This window comes from Arvicanthis niloticus, chromosome 12 (genome assembly GCF_011762505.2).
Source record: "Arvicanthis niloticus isolate mArvNil1 chromosome 12, mArvNil1.pat.X, whole genome shotgun sequence".
NCBI lineage: Eukaryota > Metazoa > Chordata > Mammalia > Rodentia > Muridae > Arvicanthis > Arvicanthis niloticus.
The window spans coordinates 28,740,172-28,761,912 of record NC_047669.1 but is presented as its reverse complement, the minus strand read 5'-3'; the positions used below and the strand labels follow the sequence as shown (position 1 = coordinate 28,761,912).

At 36.6% G+C, this 21,741-nt stretch overlaps 1 long non-coding RNA gene across 1 annotated transcript in view; it reads left to right on the top strand.

Moving 5' to 3' along the window:
- Positions 1 to 21,741, top strand: part of LOC143434011 (uncharacterized) — a 169,517-nt gene that overhangs the window by 129,439 nt on the left and 18,337 nt on the right. Inside the window, exon 2 of the long non-coding RNA XR_013103153.1 lies at positions 18,822 to 18,908. This is a non-coding gene — a long non-coding RNA (uncharacterized LOC143434011). The remainder of the gene's footprint in view (positions 1 to 18,821; positions 18,909 to 21,741) is intronic.

Below are 21,741 nucleotides of genomic sequence, written 5' to 3'. Positions count from 1 at the left end.
CACAGGCTAAAGTAGTTCTTGTATCCTAAGAGATCGTCAAGAACAACGAGTAAAGAACAATAAGCAACTGGAGTTGTTAGACCTTAGAAGGGTGTCATAAATTCTGTGAAATTCGATTGGACTGACCAACAGCTGTATATCCCAGAGAGCCAGAAGAAATACTGGGAAGGCCTCGGATGGCAAAGAAGGGTAAAAAGAACTTATCTTCAGAAGGACTATGTTAATGGTGATGGATTCTGATTTGTGTGCCATTGACCAAGTGCTCCTAGCTCCACAAATGCTCCACTTTCCTACACAGGGTTTGTGTCCAGAGAAGATACAAAGCATGGACTTCCAGGCAGTCAGTCCAGCATTTTGTTTTCATATAAAAAAAATGTTTCATTAGAACATAAAGCATCTTTTGCCATTTGTGGTGGGTAAAAATTATAGGAAAGACTACTTGATCAATAAAACATATAGGATTTACTATCTGGCCCTTCATTTTAAGACTGTGCCAGTTCTTACAGCACAAGTTAGTGTTAAGAGAATGTTTTACTTTGTTATACAGCCAAGTAGCTTAACGTAGATTCCGAGGACTAGAAGAAGTCGAAATTCCACCGTACCTTACTTAAAACATCTCAGCGTTATGAAGGATCTTAGACTTTGTGAAGGCCAGCTCCCAGCCAACCAGACTGCAGGTAGGACTTCATCTTTCTGCTTCATGAAGAGGCTAAGCTGATGAGACTGAGAACATGAAACAGTTAGCTGAGGGACTCATTTGTCCACTTAGGAGAATTGAAAAAAAAAACAAAAAACACCTGACTTACATATTATAAGTGTAATTGAAACACTAAGGAGAACCTACATGTTCATCACCCAGCACTTTTCAGTCTTAATTCTTAAGTAAGTAGAAATTGTACTTTGTGTCTTGAGTTGTAATCTTTCCTCAGAGTAGTCATGTGTTGGACGATATTGTGTCTTGGTGCTGGACAACAATAGAGAGCCAAAGCTTCCATCAGCTAAGGAATCACAAGGATAAACTGTGGTGTTTGACAGGTGTATTTTTGCTTCATTGGGATGTTAAATCATCTCAAGTTTAGGAGCATCACACACATATAAATACACATGTGTATACACATATGCACACATATGTGTACACTCACACACAGAATTTACTCCTAAGATAGCTTTTCCTATATTAATCTTAAAAGAAAAAGAAGATTTCTTTTGAAATCGTTATAATTGAGTGTTCATGTGAGTTTTCCATATTTTTAAATTTTCCATTATATATGATCATATGTTAAATAATATTTCCACACACATATCTAATGTACACTGGTTTTATTCCACCAGCACTGTCCCTTTTCACCATTCTTGTTCTGTTATTCCCTTTTGTTCCCTTATAACACCCCCACTTTAATGGCATGCCAACATATCTGATTTTATATATTCATTTAAAATCTAAGAACTATGTATGAGAGAAAACACATATAATATTTGCTTTCTGAGACTGGTTTAATTTGCTTGATATGAGTTGTATCAATTTTTCTGTGAATGCTTTTAGCTACACAGTACTGAATATTCTATGACAATGAATATACATATTCTTTATTAGTTTCTCTGTGTCAGAACACCTAGGTTGGTCTCATACCTTACTGTACCTAGTTGTTGTATAAGAATTACCATGAAAGTATTTCTGTGACAGGTTAACTTGGAGCCCAGTGGGTAAGATCTACGAGTGTCAGCAAAGTGATAATCTAGAAATTAATGAGCTTTTCTTAATGGGCTTGTAAAATAATTTACAAAGAAAGAAGTTTTAAAAGAAAGGAAATACAACACCTGAATCATTGAGTGAAACACATGTTGTCTAAAGAGTACAGTCCCTTTAATGGGCCAGTCACTACCTTTATTTCTTATTTCTTTCCATTTTTATTATGTGCCTTACTGACTTTTTACTCGTCCAATGGATGCCTTTTTCATTCCAGATCTTAATTCAAAACAGACCCGTTTTCTTCCCTGTGCTAATTGCAGAAGATTCCAATACAGATAAAGAACAGAAACAAAACACAGCACACAAAACCATACGGTTTCATGAAAAGATTCTTTATGTTATATGTCACTGTCCTGCTGAGTGCCCTTTAGAAGTAACATCTGCCTCACAAGTAACTAATCTGACATACTCGTATGATGACCCAGAAGATGGAACAAAACCAATGGGGACAATTTTCACTGAGTAAACACAGTGTTTCACTAGAGTTGGACCTTAGGTTGTCTTGTGTGTTAAAAGGCACATTAATCTAGCTATTTCCAGTTGATTTCAGATTGTCAGAGATGTAAAGATGGTCCTTGCCCACTCTGAGCAGTACAGTGGAGGAGGTAACCTGCTGCCTTTCATCCACACACAGTAGAATTCAAGATACTGGCTTCATTATTGGGATAAATAAGTTTTCAGCTCTCTATATTAATATTTACCTTCAAGGATAGAAAGACAGAAGGCAAACACCTTATGAAACACCAATGAGGTGACTGAACCGGACAGGCTCCAGGAGAGTCTGTTTTGTTTGGGTGAGTCAACAAAACCGTTTGAAAATTATACACTACTTGATTTAGGTGTAACAGCTAGTTATCATATTGGGAGAATTCTATGGGTAAATCATGATTACATAGACATCACAAAATACTGATTTCATAAATAATTATCATTATCTTCTACGTGGTAAGCCCTCAGGATGCAAAAGTGAGAAAAACCTAGTCTCATGGAATTTGAGGTCTAGTGGGGAAAAAATGAAGAAATGAATAAAATATTTGCAAATTAGGAAAATTTCAAGACAAGTAATTATTATTAATAATTTAGGAGTGCTGCGATGTCACTTTGGGTGGGTGTGTTCCATAAGACCTTTCTGGGAAAATGAGATCTAAAAGATCTAAACCTGTGAAAGGGGGGCATGGACAAGCAGGCCAGGCTGGAGGAAACACATGTGTAAAAATCCTGAGACATGTTTAGGCACTGAAAGAAGACTGGCATTTTTGGAACCTTGTCATCAAAGGCAAGAGAAACAAAAGATGAGGGTCTAGCTTGGGCCAGGTGGTATAAACCCTTCTGAGGTACAAGGCCATAGCTGTCAGGCAGAAGGGTGTGTGTTATCTGGCTTCTATCTTCAGAGACAACTGAGTCTGCTCACATGTAATGTGAGTGAGTAGTCTCACTGAAACCAGAAGAAGATGGATCAGAACCTGGTGCTGTGTGTCAAGTGAGCACTGCTGAGGACTTACACTAGGCTGAAAAGACCGTGTAGAAAAAAGTGGTGTTTAGATTTGAGAGAGGACTAGGATGTATGGAGAAGGAAATAAAAAGCATCAGGAGTTTTGAATATCTGAACCCCTAAAGGACTAGCTAGTGTGTGTGTGTGTGTGTGTGCGCACGCAGACAGGGCTTCTCATTTTGCAACCTATTCCACTATTGTACTATTGTTATTCTGTTTTTCTCTTGATTTTAATAAATAGCTTTGTATTTTATTAGAGAGAGGTTTCCTGTTCTATTAATTTTCTTTTCTAATGGAAGACAGTTTGACTTTATAAGCATAATGATTTGGGGTTTTATTATATTTGAAACTTCTTACCCTGTTTAATTACATCATGTCATTAACCAGGGATGGTACATTCTGTTTGAATGAAGCAAATGGTTTATTCATAGTAGTTGGCATGCATTTGACTGGTCAGATCACAAAACTACTCAGATATCTTACATCTCTTATTTACCTCTTTTTATATAAGTATTTCATATGTTTGTGATTTTAATCTTCATTCTTAGTGTTTCATATTCTCTGGTAAAACTAACTGAGCAGATACAACTTTATAATGGCACCCTCTATGTCTTTGTCTATCCATTTTATAGAAAGATTTATCAATTATTTCAGTACAGATTCTACATTTTTTTCTTGCTCAAATGTTAAAAAATTTTTCTAGAAGAGTTTGCCATAATATTTGCATCAGTTTGAAATTTTGTTTAAGATATGCACTTGCAGGTATTAATAATAAAGGTTCTGAAGCATATGCTATTTGTGCAAGTATGAAATATTCAGAATGCTTGTGTATATCATCTCCAATTCCCTGCTTTTAGAAAGATTTTTCTTTCTAACAGTGTTCTCAAAATAGTGCAGGTATTTTCCAGACATTCACAGAATAAGTTTTAGTTAGTGGTTTTTTTGTGGTAATGTTTACACATAGATATTTACTGGCCATTTCTTTGTGCTGATGCTAATACTGTAAAAGGCCTTTCAATATAAAAACTTTAAGCATGGAAACACAATGTGGTGTGTCTACTTAATGGAATACTATTCATCAATAAAAGAAGCAATGTTCAAAACAAAGTCTAAAATTCAACAACAAAAATAAGTAGCATAATGTAAAAATGAGCAAAGTAGTGAAGCAGAAATTTTTCTAAAGAAGATATACAGATAGCCAATAAGTGCAGGAGAATTGTCTGACATCACTATTCATCTGCAAATGGCAATCAAAACCACAATGAGATGCAATCTTGTATACATTGGGATGAGTACTATCAAATAACATTGAATAATATTGGCAGAGATAGAGATAAATTGTGCATGCATTTTTGGCAACAGTGTAAAACATTGACCATTGTGAAGACCAGTTGGATAGTTTCTTAAAAATCCAAAATAGAATGGTCTTTTAAACTCATTCTTTTCTGCACTGAAGTTTACATGAAAGTTTCAGGTGATAAGCACTGATTCTCTCTCATCTTCATAGGGTAAGAAAAGTCATCCTTTTTACTTCTTAGCTCTTTTCTAGACATTTGAAACTTAGTGAAAAGAGTAGAAACATTCCCAACAGCCGAATTTCAAAACTTAATACAAAAGACAATAAATAACCATTTATGTATATTCATAATGATGGATCAATGTTTCTACCTTTGTCAGAGAAGTGTGTGTGTGTGTGTGTGTGTGTGTGTGTGTGTGTGTGTGTATCTTATAGTGGATAGCAGTCAATAAACAGACAAACCTGGTCAAAGTTCTGGGAATAACTCATTGCTGTATTCTAGGCCATAAGTCGGATGTCCTGAAGGCTTGGGTAACAACACCTAAGAGTGAATGGAAAAAAACTAAGAAGAGTGGATGGGGAGAAATGCCCTGAATTCTGTCTTCTGGACATGGCACACTCACAGAACTAATGAATTCACGGCAGTGATGGTTCCCTGGCAGACTGTATGAGACTAAGCTAGTCGCCATTTCTGCCTTGATGGAGAAGAGGCCAATAAGGCTTGACTCCTGATGAAGATCTATTGGCAAGTGATTGGCCACTGTGGAGGAGAAACACTTTTCTTAGGACCGTGGCCAGTGGCAGTTTATGCATGTTCATGCAGGTGCTACTAATTAGACTTAATCTGCCACAATGAAAAGTAAAATAAAACAAAGAGCATGTGAAGATGGAAGAAATGTTGGAGGACCAAGGGGATGGGAAGGGGAGTGTTGGGTTGATTTGGTCAAGATACAGTGTACATATTTATAAAATTATCAAAGAATAAAAATAATTTTAAGTGAAAAAAATACAGTGAATGAAGAATAATGAAGAAGGAGGAGGAAGAACGGAAGGAAGGAAGAGAAAAACACAAAAAAGCTAGAGACACAGAACCTTTTTTTTTTTTTTTTTGTGGTGAAAATAGCTTTTCAATATTGACCATAGTGCCACCGCTATTGCTTGCCATATTGAACATAAGTGTCATAGTGATATAATATCAGCAGGACCAGGCCACGCCCATTAAATTACACACAGGAAAAAAGAGTGGAGAGAGTGAAAGTGAGAACGAAACCCAGAAATCAAAACCCTGAACAACTAAATGCCACTCCAGGTACTATGTCAGCTCACAGCTCATGAGTCCTTAAAAATTCAAAGTATGTTCAGCCACAGGTTTAAAAACAAATCAGTACATACTTCTTTCTTCTTCTTTCATGTTATCAACATCTTTCATGATACCAACTTTCACTTTGAGGATATCACTCTTTATTCAGGCGTTTTCCAGTGAGTCTTCTTTATCTGGAAATAGAGTCTACCTTTAGCTTCCTCTTTTCCCACCAAGCATCTTTTCCAACTGCCTCTTTTAAAGTTAGAGCCACTTGAGGAATTACTTAACAATCCCTTATAACTGACAGACCCATCACTTCCCTGTTACACCCTGACTTCTCTCTCCAAGGTTGTTTGGGTTGTCACCCTCAAAACAAAGGATGTGATTGTTCTGTGGAACTCTACGAGGCAGAATGAAGATTAATAGTGAGAAGTAAGAGGAAGAAAAATTGTAACAGCATGTGGAGGCTCTTTCTAATAACTCGAACTACGTGACAATCCCTGGAACTGTCCAGGTAGGAGCTGGCCATTTGTCATTGCTACTGGAAAAAGGGTGCTTGTTCTGCAGTGGCAGAGCAGAGCAGTCTTCCAGGTCTCTCCCAGCTCTGATCCATCACTCAGAGAGGATATTTTTCGCAATGTCTTTTCTTCTCATTTCCAAAAACTAAGTAAAATAACTAAAAATAAAATAAAAATAAAAACTAAATAAAGCCTACTCTTTGCCATGGCCCCTAAGTGATTCCCTTACCCTTACTGCATGCACTTTGAAATATTAGACACCAGTGCTTCCACTGTTGTGTGCAGTGATGGATCCAAAATGTGTAAGCCACATCTTTATTTTCTACATTAAAAACATTTAAGACAAACTGGCATGAAAACAATAAAGGACCACATTGGCATTAATGGAAACTGAAGAAAGTCTCACATCATTCCGATTTCTCAGCTGGCTTTTCCCATTTATTATTGCATCAAACAGAGACTCCATTTCTTATGAATCTCTACAACCCTGTTGACATTTTACATTTGTGGGGTTAAAGGATTTTCCAGACTTCTAGACTTAGACTGAGTGGACCCCTCCATCACTCCTCCTTTCTTAGCTTCTAGAAGTCATATATATTTCTTTCCCTTTGGATTTTTTTTTTTTTTTTTTTTTTTTTTGCTATGTTCACTGTCTTAACAGAAACTCTGTTCTAGACAGCTTTATTATTATTATTATTATTATTATTATTATTATTATTATTATGCATGGTTAAATTATCAACCGATATCTAATATACAATACCAAGGAGACAGTGGAAACTCTTCCCAGACAGTGTAAACGTAAAGTAAGACTGAAGTATTTTGAGATTGGCTACCTCAGAGAGAAGCATTCTTTCTGTGCTGACCCAAGACAAATGTGGAAATAATGTGCTCCTGCAAAGATTTAATGCATGGCATGAGGGAATATATATATATATATATATATATATATATATATATATATATATATATATCCTAAGATAATCCTATAAACTGTGGGATGGGAGGGCACTTGCTCATACCGTGTCTCAATGACCTTAGTCATTCATTAGCCACAGAAGAACTGCTCTGGTTGCTAAAGCCAACTTCATATAGGCTTTCATAGCCAATGTCATACCTAGATTGTTAATGCTATAACATCCTTTGTGGAATCAGTCATGCCCTTTACCAGCTTAGTCATTCCAAAACAAAGGACATCACTCATGCAGGGTACTGACGCAGTACTGTTACGCTGAAGTCATTCAAGACAAAGCAAGTCTTCCTCCCTCCCCCACACTACTCACTATCCTGTTTTGCTTAAGCTCTTCAGCAATAAATAAGCATGAAATGAAATAGAAATGACATTCTTGCTATTTCCATTCCTTTGAGGTGGAAATATGAATTGAGCCTTTCTTGATAGGTTTATCCCTCACTATATGTTCAAATGCAAGAGCTGTGAGAGGGGCTCATAACAACCCCCGCCACACACACAATAACATATACAGCCTTTTATACACTTTCACAAAGTCTTTAAACCTAGCGAATCTGCTCAGTCTATTTGCATTTTTTGCTCTGCCATTTTTCAGATGCTTTCTTTCTCAGGAGTAAAGTCCATTCATCTACCCCCTTAAAGTTTCTGTTAAACGAAAAAGCATAAAGCATTCACACAGCACCTTCCCTTGTCACTATAACATACATGTTCTTACCTACCTATTTGTAGAAATAACAAAGTTTATCTTATATATTTTATATCCCTGGAATCCAACACATTAATTCACTTCCAAGGCTTTTTATTTGGCTGAAGGTACAAGCCTGAGAAAAACTTGTGATTTCTGTGTATGTCTTAGAGGGGACAGGGAGTTTGAACACTACTAGGACCAGCCTTAAAAGAAGCTAATGCTACCTACATTATGCTAGCGCCCTGCGAGTTTCAACAACCTATTACATTTTCAGTATTGATGATTACAGACCTTGGGGAAGCTTTCTTTCCTACTTCCCTCTTTCCTAACAGCCAGATGATCTGAAAATGAATGGAGTCCAGTAGGAAGGGGCTAAATACTCCCAAAGAATGAGGAAGGGGTGTCCTTTAATCCACTGGCATAAAGTTCATGATTTTCAAATGGGATAGACATTTTTTAAACAAATATAGTCACTATTAAAATCAGAAGATACAACAAAGAGCCAAAATAAGAGGCGGAAAGCAGTTTACTGTTTCAGGAGCATGACAACCATATGAAGATCTTAGAAACAGAGAAAGATCAGAAATGAGGTAGAGGTACAAAACTTTCCATCTTCATTTTTTAAAGATTTATTTATTTTATGTATATGAATACACTCATATACATATCATATACACTCAAGTGGGGGGAATGGTGGCCTCTCACTCTAGCTGGGACTTGGATACACTAGTACTTCCTAGTCTCTGACTTTTGCTACTACACCTTGAAGGTCAGAAGGACAGGGACCAGACTGTCAAGGGTGTACAGCAGTGGCACAAACTCACATCTCCTACTCCAGTCCCAGCAACTGATGATTGTTTTTGAAAGTTAAGTACTGAAAGTCTAGGGCCCACAAGAACTTCCAGAGACTTCTCTATTTGAAATGAAACATTTTGAGGCTGGATATGTGGCTCAGTGGTTGAGAGCACTAACTGATTTTTCAGAGGACCTGAATTTAATTCCCAGCAACGACATGGTGGATCATAACCATCTGCAATGGGATCCGATGCCCTCTTCTGGTCTATCTGAAGACAGTGACAGTGTACTCATATACATAAAATAAATAAATCTTAAAAAGAAAAAAATGAAGATGGAAAGTTTTGTACCTCTACCTCATTTCTGATCTTTCTCTATGTTTCTAAGATCTTCATACGGTTGTCATCTTCTTTGGGGACTTCCTTGTACAGATGTCCTTCCCAGGTAGCCTACCACAACCTACCACTATGCAAAAGCTGCTAATGACCTCTTGTTTTTAGAGTTAATTATAAAGAAAAGTTGCAGAGACTTTAGGTTTTACTAACATGTTTACACTAATGTATATTATATTATTAAATTAAAATTAACCAATTTCTGAGATTATTTGAAGTGTTTCTCCTTTCAAAATTTAATTAGAAAATATTTACTACATCCACCCTGTCCCTCCTCCTTCCAACTCTTTTTGTTTCTCCCCTTTATTCTTTCAAAGTCATAGCCTCTTTTCTTTAATTTTATTATTATTAAATATGCATAAATAAGTATATAAGTGTTACCTGCTGAGCCTGTTTAGTGTGGCTCTTATGTATACAATGTCAAGGTTGACCACTTGCTATTGGATAACCATTTAGGGGGCTCATCCCTGGGAAAGACTAATTCTCCCTCTGTCAGAAGTTGTTAGGTGTCTGTTGTTGTTCATCTAAGCAATAAAGCCCTATGATATTTCCTTCATCCACATTAGAATGTCAACTGTTGTCATTGGTGATTTTTAATCTAACTGTAATACTGTTTAGAAGTCTACAGATATTGGAAAGAAGACTTTTCAAGAGGTTCTGACTTCTCCCCACCCCCACACCTCTTCCTATAACAACCTACCAGTTGATTGAGCTTTGTAACATCTAACTACCATTTTGAATTGTTGTAAAATTCTGCATTCCATGGTGCTTAGTAATGTAAAGGGGAAGGCATATCATCAAATACATAAATTGGAAATGTAAATATTGATCACGTTCTCTTTTCTATAAACTGACAATTTACTCACACATACACACCTCCACTTTTAGAGATGTGAAGAACTCTACAAGTACCTATTTATTAGATAGCATTTATCCCTACAGTAAAAATGGGAGAAAAAAGAAAACCTACTCAATTTAATATTTAAATAACCACAAACCATTATCTTTTTACTTCCGTATCTTCCTTCACAAATGCCATATTATACTTTCATTCATTAAATGTATTTTAATTGTTAAAACAATAAACTTACAGTGAATGAAGCCAAGCACATCTGACTATGAGGCATACATTTATAGAGAGAACATCACACACACTTACGCTGGGAAGTGAATTAGATATTGGGTATCTTCAAAAAAAAAGTTTCTCTCATCAGTGCTTTCCTATATTGACTAACATGTAAGGGAAACAAATTCCTATAGATCTACAGTATATGTCTAACAGAGCTACTTTTCAGGATAAGCCAGACTCGAGATCATAGCAGGTATAGGTTTTGATCTTAGCTTAGCAGTCACCCGTGCATAGAAGATGTATAAGAAAGGTGTAATGTAACATTTGTACATCTGACACTCAATACATAGAAGATATTAGTGTATGTTAAAATAACAAAGATGTTAAAATAAATTTCTTTAAACTTATTGTTTAGCTTGAGTCCCTAAAAGATCAGACAAAAATAAGATAATCATTTTCCCAATTCATATTCCAACGTGAGATGATTCATCAAGGAGGCTTGGTGAATAGTTTTGTGCCTAATAACAGATCATATAAAAGGAGGCAGAGAGGCCCAGGGAAAGGAATTGGGAAATTTGAGAAATTATTTCCTAGAGAGATATTCAAATGATGGAAATTCGTACTCCTTATCCTGTCCATACTGGAGCACACAGTACAGGTATGAGGACTTTACTAGACCAGTCAGGTAATTTACATAATTTTCATGTAGTATGAAAGAGTAATGGTTGATGAATGACCTAGAAATGAGCAAGGGGCTGTGTCAATAGCTGCTTGCTCCTGGAATAAGTAAATAAGTCAGTTCGATGGAACAATCTCTGTGTCCCCAGCTTGGTAGGTCAAACATGCAGGGATATTTTTCATGGGCCTGAAGGGACTGTTTATAAGAACCTGCTCATGGCTGCCTTATGGAGGAAAAAAGGAACAACTTGGAAGGATATATTTGTGCTGTCAAGGTAACTTCAGGTGGAAGATTTTCAACAGTTAAGTAGAGCGAGTGTGGGATTGGTGCAGAGTGTACCTCACACATGGAGTTGGCACTACCACAGCTATACAAATCCAAGGGCAGAGCATGACAGTAAAGTAACACCTTTCTATACAATCACACACACACACACACACACACACACACACACACACACACACACACACTTGCCTACAGACACAAAGAGACATATACATACTTTCATCCCAAGAGGATCCACAGACAATAACTTTTTATTTACTTATTATTTACTTGAGTTGGGATTTCATGAACCTGAGACTGACTTTCCTGCCCCAGCCTCTCAAGTGCTAGAATTACCAGTGTTGTCCTTATACCTGGCTATATAATAGCTTTTCAGATCATTAGACATAAAGTACAGTGGGTAATAAATGAATTTTGTGAAGCACAGATGTTTTAGAAAACCTGTAATTTAATACAAGAAAATCAGGACAATTTATTAGAAGATGAATAAAACAATTATTTTTCTTCCACACCCATAATAAATACCTGTTTATTTTATTTTATTTTTTACTGCATATTATATTTACATTTCAGATTTTATTCCCTTACCTCATCCCCCCCACCCAGGAACCCCCATCCCATCCCCCCTCCTCTTGTTTCTATAAGGATGTGCCCCCACCTACTCCCCCACTCCCACCGCCCCACCCTTGAATTCCCCCGTACTCAGCATCCAGCCTTCATGGGACCAAGGATCTCCTCTCCCACCTATGCCCAACAAGGCCATCCTCCCCTACATATACAGCTGGAGTCATGGGTCCCTCCCTATGTGCTCCCACACTGCTGGTTTAGACCCTGGGAAGTTCTGGTTGGTTGGTATTGTTGCTCTCCTCATGGGGCCACAAACTCTTTCAGTTCCTTCCTTAGTCATCTCTCTAACTTGTCCATTGGGAACCCCTTGATCAGTTCAATGGTTAGCTGTGAGCATCTGCCTCTGAATATGTCAGGTTCTGGCAGACCTCTAAGGAGACAGCTATATCTTGTCAGCATGCACTTCCTGACATCCACATCAGTGTCTACCTTTGGTGACTGCACATGGGATGGATACCCAGGTGGAATGGTCTCCAGACAGCCCCTCCTTCAGTTTCTGACCCACACTTTGTCTCCATATTTGCTCCCTTGAGTATTTTGTTACTTCTAAGAAGGACCAAAGCACCCACACTTGGTCTTCCTTCTTCATGAGCTTCATGTGGTTTGTGAGTTGAATCTTAGCTATTTCAAGCTTTGGGGCTAATATCCACTTATTAGTGAGTGAATACCATGTTTGTTCTTTTGTGGTTGGGTTACCTCACTCAGGATGATATTTTCTAGTTCCATCCATTTACCTAAGAATTTCTCAAATTCATTGTTTTTAATAGCTAAGTAATACTCCATTGTGTAAATGTACCACACTTTTTTCTTTGCATTCCTCTGTTAAAGGACATCTGGGTTCTTTTCAGCTTCTGGCTATTATAAATAAGGCTGCTATGATAGTGGAGCATATGTCCTTGTTATATGTTGGAGCATCTTCTGGGTGCTCAGGTAATGCTATGGAGTATATGGTATGCCCAAGAGTAGTATAGCTGGGTCCTCAGGTAGTGCTATGTCCAATTTTCTGAGTAACCGCCATACTGATTTCCAGAGTGGTTGTACCAGCTTGCAATCCCACCAACAATGGAGGAGTGTTCCTCTTTCTCCACATCCTCGCCAGCATCTACTATCACCTGAGTTTTTGATCTTAGCCATTCTGACTGGTGTGAGGTAGTATTTCAGGGTTGTTTTGATTTGCATTTCCCTGATGACTGAGGATGTCCAATATCCTGGTTTAGTTTTTAAACAGGCAACATATCTTAAGTATTTAATAATAGAAATATAACAAATATAAATCAGTGGGACATTTCTGATAATCAATAATCTTGGCCTAAATCAAAATTCTCAATGTCTATTTATTTCCTTAATCATTACAGAAATAGAATGCAATAGATCTTTAACAAGAGTTACGTTTTCTAAAAAGTCCTTGGCCTGTGAACAGAAAAACATTTGCATCGATATCTGTATTGATGTCCAGCATAAACCAAAGGAGAAGATGATACCAAAAAAAAGTTTGGAAAAGGTTATGTATGGCATGCTCAAGGTTTCTTCTTGTAGCATTTGCTGTGACGTCTGGCTTCTAGTGGCACAAGACCACCATCACTTCCCCAAAGGTGAATACCCTGTGTTCTGAGCATGAAAGTGACTCCATTGCTTCAAAAAGAGTTTTATGATTTAACCATTACTGAATTGGAACACTTGATTCAATTATGTTTGGTTAGGCCCTAGTCACTGATGGGCCATTTATAGACTCACTCTTAAATGTGCCACACGTTTTAGCTAACGTGTCAACTATAGCCACAGTAGGACTTTCAAGAATGAATAATTGGAATCATTTTATTATGATAGCTATATTAGTTACTTTTTTCATTTATTTGACAAAATACCTAGTAACAGCAACCCAAGGGAAGAAGAGGTTCTTTTGGCCCAGAGGTTGAGGGCCCAGTCTAGACAAGCATGGTGGCAGGAAGTTGGTCACATTGCATCTGCAATCATAAAGTAGAGAATGAGCCAAAGGAACTCTCAGATCCCTCTTTCCTTCTTATTCAGTGCCTGGACCTCAGCCTATGAGATTGTGTCACTCACATTGAAAGGGAATCTTCCCTTTTCAGATAAACCTTTCTGGAAATTTTATTACAGACATCAGCAGTATTTTTCCACAGTGACTCTAAGTCTGGTCAAGGAGCCAACAAAACTAATTGCTAGCATAATCTTACTCTTTTGAGCAGTTCTGTTCTTTTCCTCCTGGATAAAAGAATTTTAATTCAAATTTCTAGATGGGTCCAATAAACACCTTGATTTAAAAAAGAAGGATTTGGTGTGGGGGTGTGTTGGAACCAGGAGACCAATTATTGCTTTTTGTCCTTCAGATTTTTCTACTACCATATACCCAAAATAAAATATGGAACACATTAGTGAGACTCAGATTTTACATTTACTGATTTAAATTTATGTTCATAAAAAGGTTTTTTTTTTTGTTAACGAAACTTATAAGTTAAAATTTATAAGTTCGATTTGCCATCTTTGTATCAAAATATGTGAGAAAACCATTTAAAAACAGAAAAGGCATGTCTCGGGCCATGGTTTCAGATGTTTTGGTCCATAGCTGGTTGACTCCCTTGCTTTAGATCTGTTTTACTAAGGTGCAAACATCATGACTGAAGGATATAGTCAAGAAAAACTACTTACCTCATGGAAGACAGGAAGTAGACAAACAGACAGAAGGGAACCAGGAAGAAGATATGCCTAACACAGTCATGAGCCTAGTAATCTGCTTCTGTCAATCATCCCCTACTTCCTAATTATCCACTATGCTATGAATGATTCTATTGATCCAGTCACCTCTCAGTCATTCCCCAGCAGGGAACCCAGAATTCAGCACATCAGCCTTTTGATGGTATTCTTCATACACAAATAGTAATATGTCATTATGAATTTGATGCAATGATATAATATCACATAAATTATATACTCATTCATTTATATTAAAGTATATATATTATATTATTTTGAAAAGTTCACACTATTCGCTATGCATATTTAAGAATTATTAATGTACATTTAAAGTTGAATAAAATTGCTAATTCTAATTTGTAATTCGGGTTAAGGATCGAGGTATGTGTATTTGAGTAAGAATAGTTAATTCTGGCATGGGTAATTTATAAATTACTAATTTAAACACATTGGCTTGAGAGTTTATTAACATCTGTGAAAATGTTTGCTGAACATTTGATGTTAAGTGCTAGAGAAGACACAGTATTTTAATGTATTCTCTATGCACGTACATTAACACACAATGGAGTATATCACCAGCATTGAGTCTTGTGTTCATTTAGAGAGTTCCATAAACTCAATGTTCATATGTCATTATAAATGAACAAATCAGCTTAAAGAATCACTTGAGTGATGAAATGTTAGAAAAGTGATAGATCCCCAAACAAACAGTAACTAATCACTGATCACTGCTCTTATACAGTCTGCCTGTGCAGAGCAAAAAAGGGTCATAGCTTTCAATAAGGTTGGGGGGAAGCCAGGTATAATTACATAGGAGAAATATGTACATACCAGAAAGATTCAAAAGGCTATTTGAAAAGACAACCACAGATGATAGTCCAAGAGATGATAGTCCAATAATTAATCTACATATTCTTTGCAGGGAAGACTATTGGTCTTTCTCATAGATAATAAGGGGGTTCCATCTATGTGCTTTAAAACCTATATCACACCTTTCTGATAATTATTCTTGGCTCTTGCAATTTAGATATTTTGATGATATGTCAGCATAGGACAATCTAAGAGATGAAATACACATTTGAATACATTAAATATGACTTTATGTGTTAAGAACACCCTACTTTGAATTATAGTACAATATTACAATATGGCATAATACATGAACCCACCTTAGATAAGGATGAAAAGCTGACCAAGTACAAAGAGAATAGTAGAACTGAGAGCAAGATCATAGCTCAAGTGGTTAAGCATATTGGATATTACACAAAATGATCCAGTAAAATGTGCTTAACATGAGAGGAGAAATCATTTCTCAGGGTGGAGATAAAGTTGACCAATGAAGCTTTCTAATTCTGCAGATTTCAGGTTAAGTCTAAGATTTTGAAGCATGCTACTGTAAATAACTAGTAACAGTCTCCAAAGAAGGGAGGTAAGTTTCTATTGCTGAAGACACAATACACTTCAGATACAGAGAGCTCTCACCTGAATTATCCTCTCCCTCAAGACTGTTTTCATGGTGCCAGAAGTTTTATTCAGGTTTTCAAAGAGGGAAGCAACCAACAGACCTACCAAGCTATGATACCCATGAACCTTATCAATGACCAACATAGCACAATAATCCTAGACATACTGTAGTGGCATGCATGTCTTGGTGGTAACCAACATCTCTCTAATTGGACTGAAGACACACTTAACAAGAGGAAGACTGTGCTTGATACGAAAGATCTAGACTACTACCCAGGGCTAGTGGATATTGGAGAAGAACATTTGCCCACTGCTTTTCTAAGCCAGCACCATCCCAAACTACATCTTGAATACTTGTCCCAACCCCCAAAAGTAACATAGTGCTCACGTCTCATCAAGAAATTTCTCTTTGTGACAGAGAGGAAATGTTACAGAAAACCACAGCCAATAAAAAGGCTAAATTGTGAAGCCCAGTTTCATGGGAAACATCTAAAAAACAACTGTGCCTAAGGCCCAGGGAACATTGCAGAAGTGAGGTTGGAAGACTGTAGGCATCAAAGGATCAGAGAGTTTGCTGTGAGACTGTGTTTCCTAATAATCATACACACTGCACTCATAATGTCTCACCAGGATGACTGCCTAAGCATGAGCTGAATGGGGGCAACAAAACCTTTATGCCAAAGTGGATGGGGAAAGCCCAGGAAGCCTCAACCTGACAGAAAGAACTATAGGCACCTAAGGAATGGTGGGAGTGGGAGAAATAATCTTACCTACTGAAGAGCACAACCATTGGTCAGTCCTGAAAGCATACACTCAAGTAACATTATACAGAATATTATATTTATGAATATGTATATATTTATGAATATATACTTATATTAGGACTATTTAGATAATCATATGCATGCAAAATTAATAAGAAAAAGAGGTCATGGATTTGAAAGAGCAAGGAGAGGGATATAAAAAGGTTCCATGAAAGGAAAGAGAAGGGGGAAATGGTGTAATTAAATTATAATCTCCAAGGTGAAAGAAATAATTTTAAAAATAAATAAAATTAGAAGGCATTTTTAAAAAAAGGAGGGATGGATTGGTAACAAGGCTGTGGATTGGTGGTTGTGTCACCCTGGTAGAAAGGATGCGACTGAGTCCTCTAGTCAAGGATTTCATCTCGAGATAGTCCGCCCTCTTTGCTCTCTTTTTCTAACTAATGAATTCAGTTGAACAACATCTTCTTTCTTGTCTTTACCCTTTTCCATCACTCCTCACAACCAAATGAGACAAGAGACAGGCTCTCACGTACTCAAAATTGTCAAATGTAGTTGAGGGTGACCTTGAACTTCTGATCCTTCTGTTTCTGCTGCCGGAGTGCTGGGATTACAAGCATTTGTCATCAAGCCCGGTTTACTCTATGTTGTGGACCTAACTGGTGTGTATGTGCTTAGTAAATGCTCTATCAAATGAGCTATGATCTTGTGTTCTACTCTTCTCATTGTCATTACTTATATTTTCTCAAAATCATCCTTATCTGGTATTTTTTCATTTATTATTCTACATGTTCTATTGTAATGGGAGTTACTACTTTAGTGCAAAGGAATCTGGAGGTTGGACTTGTAATTGGATTAAATAAATTACAGTTACACATTAGTTTTCCGAGTATGTCTTCCAAGCTTTGCAAGCCTTCAGTCACAGCCCCATCCCCTCTGTATTCCCTCATTCAGAAAGCATTTTACAACCCAATTTAAATAGTATTTCCAACACCCCTCTACTTTTAAGAGATTTAAGAAATTATCTTTCAAGCATAATGATGGCTCAATAAATAAAATATTTCTCGTGCAGGCACGAGGACCTGACTTTACATTTCCAGAACTCTCATAAAAGCTGAGCAGGCATGACTGCCTCCTTACATTCCCAGCTGTCAGAGAGCAGAGATAGGAAGTTTTTCCTAGGCAAACTCTCTAGATGGATTAGCTGAATCAGTGAGCTCTGGGTTCAGAATGAGATCTGGCTCCAGTAAATAATGTAGAAAGTGGTGGATGAAGACACCTGACAAACCACTGGCCTCTACTTGGCATGTGCACACATATGCAAACAAATACCACATGCACATATATACACACAGTGAAAATGGAAATCTTTCAAAATATACATAACTCAAAATATAAAACTCTGTGGTGTTTTAGATGTAAAGAATAACAGGCTACCTAGCTCGTCTCTGTAAATATAAAATGAGATAAGAAATTGCAGACACTAACAGGATGATCCCAGTGTCAGCCCATATTGTTCCTTTTTGTTCATCCATCGATGTACTAGCATTCCCTTGTCATGTAGTGTTCACATGCACATGTTTCAGTAATTACTATAGAAGAATTTCCCCCACACTACCTTGGAACAAGGTTTTCAGGCATATGGCCTCAAGTCAGACAGTCTGGTATTTGGAATTTTTATCAAGTAAAAGAAACTGAGAGCCAGATGTGAATAGCCATTATTTAGTTGTTAAAAACAGGTTTAGTCAATATCATAGTGGATTGCTTTGTGAGTAGACTCCCAAATTTATGAATTATTAATTATTAAGAATAGGATAAAAATGTTTTCCTAACATTTCCATGCACTTGTGACCTCTGGTCTGGGAATGAAGACAGGAACTGAGTACATAAAAATAGTAATCACCAAACGCCAAACTTGGGCATTTTCCCTAATCCCTTTCTATAACACACACCAATGGTGTTTAAAAAAAAAAAAAAAAAAGAACTCAAACCTTTCTTTCCTTTTCTTTCTAACAGTTCCCATTTTCTACCTTCCTGGGCACCTGGCTGCCATTTTCTAAATGCCAGTGTGATTAATGAGTGCCAGAGCTAGCAGATGGCAAGGTAAGTTTCCCCTGTCTGACTCTTACATTAGCCAGTAGGATTTCTTGTTATTTCCCATAATACTCCATTCAGCTGATCACTAAACAATTAGGTACAATGAGAGAGGCATTTGGTATTTGTTCAATACAAAGATCTGCATCAGAGATTACCCAAGACTCAGCTGAAAACATCATTTGTGAATTCATTTACTAATCTCCTTAAACCCCAACCACAAAAATATTTTCGAGCCCTACACTGGATAGACCGCCTCCACAGCTCATGTCTTGTGATTTGTTCCCAGACCTAGCTATTGGATCCTTACTAGACAGCGTGAAATTTTACAATACGTCTTCCCTAACATTGGTATGAAAATTGGCTTCATTATGCTATAGTGTGGTAAATTCCTATTGGGTTTGCAAAGAAATCTGCACATTCCATTTGTGCAGAGTCCTGAATGGTGGCAGGCATGCTCCCTGGAGCAGCTCCCATTAATCGGGGACTATTTTCAAGTCAGAAGCCAGTGGTGTCTTTAGATTGTTCTTTTCTTTCTGTGGCAGTGTGTCTTTTGGTCATTTTCTTCTCACAAGAGCCCAGCAGGTGGCCATGGCAAAAATGAGTAAAAATCAATTCTATTTTGGTGGTTGTGGGTAATAAAATCAGCTATTGTGATGATGGAGAGGACATGGAAGCTCCTGGCTGTAATGAGGTTTATGGATTATCTTTGCCTGGGTGATCAAAGCTCACCTTTTCTCTGTGGGGAGCTGGGAGATGTCTATGAAGAAAAAAAAGTCCGACTTTATGAATTTGTTTGGCTACCACCTTGACTGTTCACTTTTCTTTAATCATAAAAATGGTGGTAGTAAAAACTCAGGCATGATCCGTAGGTATGAAATAAGAATAAAACTTTCACTCTCCCACATTCCTGCTCCCAAGAAGTAATCTGATTTGGGTTGTTTCTGATTTTAAATTTCTGGTTAATGGTCTCAATAGCATTCTTAGTTTTCGACTAGGAACCAAAGAATTCAGCCCACGTACACAACCAGGCTTCTCCTCTGTTTGACCTCATTTTAATATTTTAGCTCTTTCATGGGCTACTTTTACAATTTTAAGCACTACATTTCAAAGGAATACTGTAAATGCTTATGAACATATATTTAATATACATATATAAGTCATCTATAATCTATTTGCATATATCTACTATAGGTAATTTTTTACTTTCTACCATGTAAGATAAATAATAAATATTTTTCCTATTTATACTTTGTTTATAGAGTTTATCTTAGAAAAACAAAGTTAAACAAATTGCACAAATATTCATGTAACATAATTCAGTGTGGATGAATCTATGCAGAAGCTAATGTTTTCCCTGTATCAAAACCAGAACCCACTGAGAAATTTCTAGTGAAATGTTCAAAATCATGCTCTGCTTTAATTTGTTTTGTAAATATATAAAAATTCTTTAGTAACTTCATGAATAATAGATGTTAAACATTTCATCATTTTGTGGATTTTATATGAAAAGAATAATAAAATTTCACTTAATTCTTAAATTACTTACACTCTGTAACTGGAGTTCATTTTCTTCTTGAAAACATTGTTTTTAAATGTCTTCTAGCTACCTGCTTTAATGTTGCTTAACCAATTTTATGGATTAATTTCTTCACAGCTTTGTCATGTCTAGTTTAATTTCACAGCTCTGGAGACCCTTATATTGATCTTTCTTGGACTTTCTTTCAGTATTTACTACTTACCCTAGAAATATTTTTTTTTTCAGAAATATTGGGTAAAAGATTGGAGGTATTTGTATGACTGAAAACATCCCTCTTTCCCCCTGTGTTGTGTTGACATTTGGGCTGGGTATAATATCATGAGTAAATACTGAGTATATGTATGGGTACATAGATAGACACCCATGTGGACACTATTTATGTTGTGTTGTCTTTTGGTGTCTTAGGTGGTGACAATTTGATCATTGGTTTTGTTAACAATATCTTCTTCTCTTTTGTTCTCAAAAATTTAAAATATACTTTTCCTCCATCTTTGAAATTTGAATTCTTTTATTCCCCTTACTCCTCATTGAGCTAGCACTGAATGTGAAGACTTAGATCCATTTCAGTTCTAAATGCTGATATGTTACATTGATTTAAATTTTATTCTTCTCTTTCACATTCATTCTTTGTAAAATATACATTGTGTTACACAATTTCTTGTGACTTCCTAACTGCATCATCCTATGCTATTTTCTACCATTTTATATATTGTTTTAAAATCTTAAGGAAAAAGTCAATTTTACCATAGCCCACTTCTTAGTATATTTTCTGATGCAATAAGTAAATGCCCAAGGCTGGGTAATTTATACACAAATTTTATTTGCTTGTAGGTCTTTATGTCTAAGACCATGGTACTATCAACTGGTTGGCTTCTGTGAAGGCCTTGTGCATATACAGAGTGAATGTTTGTGGGAAGTAGAGAGGAGATTTTATAGCAACTTATTATTTCAAAACTAATTTAGGTCTAACTTGTAAGACCCAACACAGTCTCCTGAGAAAAACATGAATCTATCCATGACGATCGTATCTTCTCTAAAGCACCTTTCAATAAGCCTCATCTGTTAAAACTTCCATCATTCTGGAGACCAAGCATCGAAGCATATAAATTTTTGCAGGGCATACCACATGTGAGAACCCTTCATTTAAAAAAAAAATTAAAAAAGCAATTACACTTTAAATTCCTCAATACTCTATTGTATACGCCCATTTATTTATTTTGAAATACCAGTGATTTTTACTTTTTGCAATTTATAATTTTGTGAATCTCTCTGAACAAACTAAGTAAAATATTTTCACATTTT